Source organism: Triticum dicoccoides, chromosome 7A (assembly GCF_002162155.2).
Source record: "Triticum dicoccoides isolate Atlit2015 ecotype Zavitan chromosome 7A, WEW_v2.0, whole genome shotgun sequence".
Lineage (NCBI taxonomy): Eukaryota > Viridiplantae > Streptophyta > Magnoliopsida > Poales > Poaceae > Triticum > Triticum dicoccoides.
This window is the reverse complement of record NC_041392.1, coordinates 487,764,751-487,772,555: the sequence shown is the minus strand read 5'-3', so window position 1 is coordinate 487,772,555 and position 7,805 is coordinate 487,764,751.

The window sequence follows — 7,805 nt, the reverse complement described above, 5'->3', positions numbered from 1 at the left end:
GCGTCCCCAATCCAGTTCGGGTTGTGGGGGGAGCAAGTAGTGGGTGGGGGGGATCGTGGGGGTGTGGGGTGTAGTAGTTAGGTCACGGGGGGAGGGGTTAGGTGTAAGCTGGGGGTGGGCCGGCCTGGTGGCCTCTTGGCCAGTTGGGCCGGTTGGCCATCTGGGGCAAGGCCCAGCAGGGAGGGGGAACGTTTCCTTTTCTTATTGTTTGCCTTTTCTTTTCTTTTTCTTTTTCAGTAGCTTTGGCATTTTCTTTTCGCCACAATTGACTTTGCAAAAATATGCCACTGGCCAAAACAATTTTAACCAATTATTGGGCATTGCAAGAAAAAGTTTGGGGCCATCAGGAGTTGTACAAGCATTTTATAAAATGATAAGGACATCTTAAATACTGCTGGACCAGATAATAAATTCCCAGGGGAAATTTGGGAATTCCAAAAATGTTTGCCTCAACATGATAAATGTCTAGGGATTATTGCCATAGGATGAACTATTTTATTTGCATGAAAGAAGAAGCAATTATTTGACATGCAATTTGAATTTGAATTTGAAGTAGATTGTGGACAAGTGGCATTTTGGCATGATGATCATGATGACATGACCTTCATTAGGGGGAGATTAATGTAGTGTGATGTTGGGGATGTTACAAATCTCCTCCACTACAAGAAATCTTGTCCCGAGATTTAAGTGGGGAAGTAAAGAGTAACATCGGGTGAACTGACCCATATAGGGTTAATTGTCTGGTGAACAATTCATAGAATGAGGCAGAAGTATCTCTCGAGTTGAAACTCAATTAACATCGAGAGCAAGTATGAAGGTACCATAGGAAGTTTCAAGCGAATGGACAAACGATCGATACCTGAATAGTGTGAGAGAAGGGGGTTCAAAGCATCGGGAATAGATCATCTCTCGAAGGGTGGCACGTGAATTACATACAAAGCCGCGCGTGAGGAATAACTTTGGAAACAAGGGGTACAGGAGAGTCAGGTTTCGATCCTGTGGAACTGTGGCTTATGGGTCCACCACGTGGGTTAAAGGTAGAAAGGGCGCTGGCATCTTGCACAGTTATGATAGCAAGGAATGTCAGAGGGTAGCCTGTCAGTTATGTCGGCAACAACATTGGTACCAAGGGCGAGGGACGAAGAGAACCATTATCCTGCTCGTTGAACGAGGCGGGCCATTAGGCAAAGTTCTCATCCATTGGTGGCTACCGGAATGTCATCAATAATAGTAACAGGGTCTTACTAACAGAGTGATACAACGAGGTGTTTACATAAGCAGGGAAATATTACTCCTTATATAATATAGATTACAATAAGGTTTAAAAAAACCAATGGAAAGGAAAATGTAATTGTCAGATTAAACAGAACAATGGAAAGGAAAATGTGTTTAAACACATATTTCAGGGGTATATCCTTCCCAAGGACAAGCAGAGCATGGTATCCACGACAGGATAGAAGTTTAAAACCATTTAGGTAACGGGAAAGAAATTTCATGACATCACCCATACAACAGTGTTTGGATAATTGATAAAGAAGATTTAGTATCGTGCTTCAAATATTCTTATTGGAGATTGGATTACCACAGACATGCTTCGAGATAGCATTGACATGGTTTCAAGCAAAGGTCAGACTTTGGATACACCAAGGATCCATCAAAAACAACTTAGGAATTAAGTCATATAATTTTAATAGGGAAAAGATGAGGGTGTGGCCGACGGGCTTAGCAACAATCCATCGACATGTCAAGAAGGATGTATTTGCGAAATTATATGAACCAGTTAGTGTTGGGGAAGGCAAGAATGTTGTGATGATAACATAAATCATCGAGGGGGAGGATTGTATTTATCACCATGAATTCGATTGATATCCTGGAAAAGGTCATAATGTTGATGATGATCACGACACATTTGTCGAGAGATTTCATGAAGATGTCACCGAGCAGAAAAGGAAGGAAGAAGTGAAAGGCTATGAGAACCACAGATTCGACACAAGCTCAAAGTCAAGCTTGTTGTTCAAGGTGAAATGATAAGATGAGGAAGATCGACGTAAGCTTAGCTCATCGTCGAAAGTTGCTCTGGGCATAAGGACCAGGTAGCCCAGTTAAAAAGTTGACATGATAAAAAATAGTCGATCAGGCTAGGAATGATGTGATGGGGTATAAAGCTTCCTAGTATCAAGTACTAGGTGTAATGCCAGAAGGTAAATTGGAGTAGAGGTTGGACAGGGGAAATGATTTGTACAGGATAAGTAATTTTAACATACCCAGTAAATGTGATCAAGGAGGAAATATGGTCAGAACCATAACTGCAAGGCATCCAATTTACGATATCGGAAGAATTACCCAAATGATTAAATATCCTTGCAAGAAGCTTTCATGATAAGTTCCACATCATGTCCGTGGGCATGAACACAAAGGTTCAGGGTCGACTCCCACTTCTACAATGCATAACCTTTCATTTTACTTCTCGCTCTTGATGAAGCTGTAGTATTGAAATTTTATCTGATGAAAAGCCAGTAGAGTATAACCCGCATAACTTTTGAGTTCGCACAGATTAGGGAATGCATAGGTTCAATCCATTGGGGCATCTTAGGAACATATATCATAAATTTCAAGAATAAATAACACAAGCTCGGTAGTAGAGCATGCTTGAGAAAGCGGAGGATACAATTTACCAATGGCATTATGTATCCAAGGAAAGGCTCACAAGGTGATAATATATGAAGGACGTAGTCGGATAAAACCCAACAAAGGATCTGGTGGTTCACAAGGGATCTGATGTGAGCATTAGTACTCAACCAGAAGAAGAAAGAATGTAAGGATATCAGATTATAGAAACAACTGACTAACTCAGAGCTCAAATGTAAAGGAGTTATGATTTCCAAATCAAGGGATCAGAAGCAATGCTGTGATTAGGGATGGATAGGTAGAATAGCCATAGGGGTACAATTGATGGCGATTTGATTGGTCGAGATCCAACACATGTTAAAATGACGTCCGAGCCGGAAGGATGAATTCTAGGATCTGATTGAGGATTGCGAGCATTCGCAACATAATGTATCAACAGACTCAAAATGATAATGACAAAGGCTGGCAATAAGATTGCTAGACTTATGGTACTAACCATATTGCAAGCAAGCAAGAAATTCAAGAACAATAGGCTGTTGAGGATTTTCACAAGAACGAATGGTATTACGAAGACTTTGTGAAGTACAAGAATCAACTGAGGATGAGCTTATACCCGATAGGTGCACAAAGTTATCTGCAGGGGTATTCAGATGGCAAGGAACTGCAAGGCATTAAGCTCAAAGGATTGTCGAAAAAGGAGAGTAGTTCAGGGCATCTTGTAATAACAAGATCAATGGGATAGAATGTAAGATTGTAAGTGTGTGTAGTTATCCATAAGGATATTTCGGTGGTAGGGAATTGCAAAGGCAGCAGGCACAAAGTCTCGAGAGAAAATCATTGAGTATCTTCAGAATCTTCTGATGCAGCAGGCGATCATCTGAAAGAAGGGGCTCTCCGAGCGGATGTGATCACGAGATCCTAATGTTCGAGTTAGTAAAACCATTTAACCCGAATAGAAGAGAGATTAGGGTCCCAGAGTATAGACGAGGAGTAAAAGATCCTAACACCACCCATATGGCGATGTGGGCCCGTAAGACACACAGCAATGTTAGTAAGAGTTTTTGTAGTGACTAGACTCGACTTCGGCCAAGGAGTTGGAACGGGGGCTACCTACAGGCAGTCGGCTCTGATACCAACTTGTGACGCCCTTGATTCAATCGTACACTAATCATACACGCAAATGTGTATGATCAAGATCAAGGACTGACAGGAAGATATCACAACACAACTTTAGACACAAATTAAAATAATACAAGCTTTATATTACAAGCCAGGGGCCTCGAGGGCTTGAATACATAAGCTCGAAAACACAAGAGTCAGTGGGAGCAACAATATTTGAGTACAGACATGAGTTAAACAAGATTGCCTTAAGAAGGCTAGCACAAAAGCAACAATGATCGAAAAGGCAACCTCCTGCCTGGGAGCCTCCTAACTACTCCAAGTCGTCAGTGGCCGTCATGTAGTAGTAGGCATCCTCTGGGTAGTAGCAGTCATCAGTGGCGTCGTCTGACTCCTGGGCTCCGTCATCTAGTCGCAACAATCGGGTATGGGGGAAAAGAAGTAGCAAAGCCACCGTGAGTACTCATCCAAAGTACTCGCAAGACTTACACCAGATCTAAACTAAGTATGCATCTATATCAAAGGAATGGGTTGTATCTATGGACTAAACTGCAGAATGCCAGAAGGGAAGGGAAAAGCCTAGCCTATCAAAGACTAGCATCTTCTGGAAACCACCATCTTGCAGCAACACGAGGGAGTAGAGTAGCATAAAGTAAAGTAGTAGAAGTGTTATCAACCTCGGCCAGAGATCCTTTCTTGACTCCTTGCGAGAAAGCAATCCCAGAGCCATACTATCCAAGTGTCATCACAATCCAATTCTCATCACCATCCAGTTCTCATCACAAGTATGTAGTTCTAGTTGTATCGATCAGGATACAAGTCCAAGTGTCCGTTACCGTAGGACAGGCTATCGATAGATATTTTCTTCCCTGCAGGGGTGCACCAACTTACCCACCACGCTCGATTAACTCCGTCCGGACACACTTTCCTGGGTCATGCCCAGCCTCGGCCAAACAATACGCCGCAACCCGACCTAGGCTTAATAGAGAGGCCAGCACGGCAGACTAAACCTATGCCCACAGGGGTCATGGGCCATCTCCCCGGGAACTCCTGCACATTGTGTACGCGGACGGTGAGCAGACCTAGCTACCTCCTTCAACAAGGTAGGTGCTTTCCAGTCCAATCCGGCGCGCGCTGCTCAGTCGCTGACGTCTATTAAGCTTCGGCTGATGTATACGACGCGGAACGCCCATACTATGCCCACGTGATAGTTAGTGCTATTAGGCCAGAGGCCCCTCAGATCAAATATCCAAATCGTAGTGGATTAGGAACGCGCGGTAACAAGCAGAGACTCACGATCGATGTGACCCCGTCGCCCCGTTTCGAGTACTTCCGACGAGGGCTAAGAATGCCCGGCCACGCCTCGTAGGTATCTCGCGGGCACCTTCCAGGTCAACCCGACTCCACATCACTCGCAATTAAGCTCGCGCGGGTACCCCTCAGGGTCGACCCGTCTTTAGTAACATGGCTCAGTGTAAAGTCATAGTAACCATAGTAACTGTGTGTCTAACACCAAGGGGAAAACCCGAGGAATCACCCCCGACGAATCCCACTCGATGTTATCATCAAGGTGAACGTAAGAGGATCCACCCTCGAGGTTCACACTTGAGGGGTTGCACGACACAGCGGTAACGGAAGTGGTTAAGGAGGAAATCACCCTCGATGACCTCGACCGTATAGCTACACTACAGAGATCTCATCAGGAGTGATGTATGAAGTTCACCCTCGGCACTCGATAGTAACTCTTTAGTGTCGTACAACTAGGGGGGTGATGTGCGGTGTCAGGGCCTGGACGTCGATCACGTTGATCGAGTCATCGAACATAAAGCGAGGCAACTGGGACAAGGTGGAGGTCACTGATGGATCACTAACCAACCTATACTAAGCAATTTAGGATAAGCAGGTAAGGTATGAAAGCAGGTAACAACAACAGGCTATGCATCAGAGTAGGATCATACAGAAAGCAGTAGCAGTTCTAATGCAAGCACGAGAGGAAAAAATGGGCGGTATCGGAATGCTCAAGGGGGGTTTGCTTGCCTGGTTGCTCTGGCAAGGAGGGGTCGTCGTCGACGTAGTCGATCACAAGGGCAGCATCGGTCTCGGGGTCTACCGGAGAGAAGAGGGGGAAGAAACAGTAAATATAAAGCAAACATAGCACCACAAAGCATAACATGGCAATAAGATGTGTCGGGTGTGACTTAACGCGGTAGGAGGTGATACCAGCGAAGGAGGGAAACATCCGGGAAAGTATCCCCGGTGTTTCACGTTTTCAAACAGTTGAAACGGAGGGGGAAAGTTGCATGTTCGCTATGCTAGGGATGCGTCGCGGACGAACGGGCTGCGTATCCAGGTTCGTCTCGTCGTTCTGAGCAACTTTCATGTACAAAGTTTTTCCATCTGAGCTACGGTTTATTTTATATTAATTTTAGAAGATTTAAATCATTATTAGGATTTATTTAATTATTTTAAAATCAACATTATCCAGAACAGTGCATGCTGACGTCAGCATGACACCAGCAGTCAACGTTGATCGTTGACCTGGTCAAGCTGACATGTGGGCCCCGTAGGACCCACCTGTCATTCTCTGTTTAGGTTAATGGGGGCTTAGTTAAACTAATTACTTTTTAATCAGACTAACAGGTTAATTAGATTAATTAATTAGGATTAATTAACTTAATTAATTCAAATTTTCTTTTCAAATTTTTCAACAAGCGTGATATCCCTTGGGTCAATCTTATCTGGAACAATTACTATGACAATGATGAAGTGCCTAGTTTCCCAACAAAGGTGGGATCTTTCTGGTGGAGAGAGTGTTACTCCATTTTGCAAGAATTCAAGGACATGACAGTATGCTATGCTGGATATGGCAATACAATCAAGTTATGGTCAGATAAATGGTGTTCACATATTCTCTCACAATCAATGCCCCAGCTATACTCTTATGCAAAAAAACCTGATATCACTATTGCATCTGTCAGCAACATGGAAGATAATGAATTTTATGACTTATTTCACCTGCCTATGTCCACAATTGCAGTCCAACAAAGTAACAATCTTAAATTGATGATCAATAACAGAGATAACCAGAATGCTACAGATACATGGAATTTCCAATGGGGAGGATCAAAGTATTCCAATATGAGAATATATCTTGAATATATGGGAAACCCTGTTGATGCTCCTAAACCATTTCAGTGGATATGGAAGTCCTGCACACTCCCAAGGCACAAATTCTTCTTCTGGCTTCTCTTGCAAGATAGGTTGAACACTAGAGATTTGCTAGGCAGGAAGAATTTTTATGTTGAGACAAGTAAGTGTGAATTATGTGATGATGAACCTAATGAACATCTAATGCATCTCTTTTTTAGCTGTGATTTCAGCCAAAATTTCTGGATGAGCATAGGCTATCAATGGAATACTGATTATAATTTGATGGAAATGCTCATAGAAGGTCAGAAACAAGATAACTTTGGTTGTTTTAAAGAGTACCTAATAGCTGGCTGTTGGAGTGTGTGGAAGCACAGAAATAGCATCATCTTCGATCACAAGGTTTAGAATATGTCTTTCTGCCTAATAATGTTCAAGAAGCACTTCAGTATGATCATAAAGAAGGCAAAACCTGGTTTGAAGGAGGGCATGCAAAGCTGGCTAGATCATTTGTAGATCTTTTTATTTTTTTTCTTCATGTTCCACTTTGTACATCCATCTGTAACTATCCCATTATATAAATGAAAATGAGAATTACAGTGGGGGTCTTCCCCACTATTTGTTGCTCAAAAAAATTATTTATCGATTATATATATTTTTTTTAAGAAAACGTTTTGGAGCGGGGGCCCACTGTCATAGGCTCACAGGGGCCTCACGGGTGCATGGGCGCGCGGGCGCGGGCGAGCCGGGGCGAGCATGGGCGCCATCGGGGCCGAAGCCCGGCGCGGCGGGGCGAGGACATGGCCTCAGCGAGGCTTGTCAGCCGGCAGCAGCAGGTGGAGGCGGGCGTAGGGCAACGGCGCGTGGGCGCTGGGGGCGGCAGCAGGCGGGGGATGCATGCGGGGAGGCAG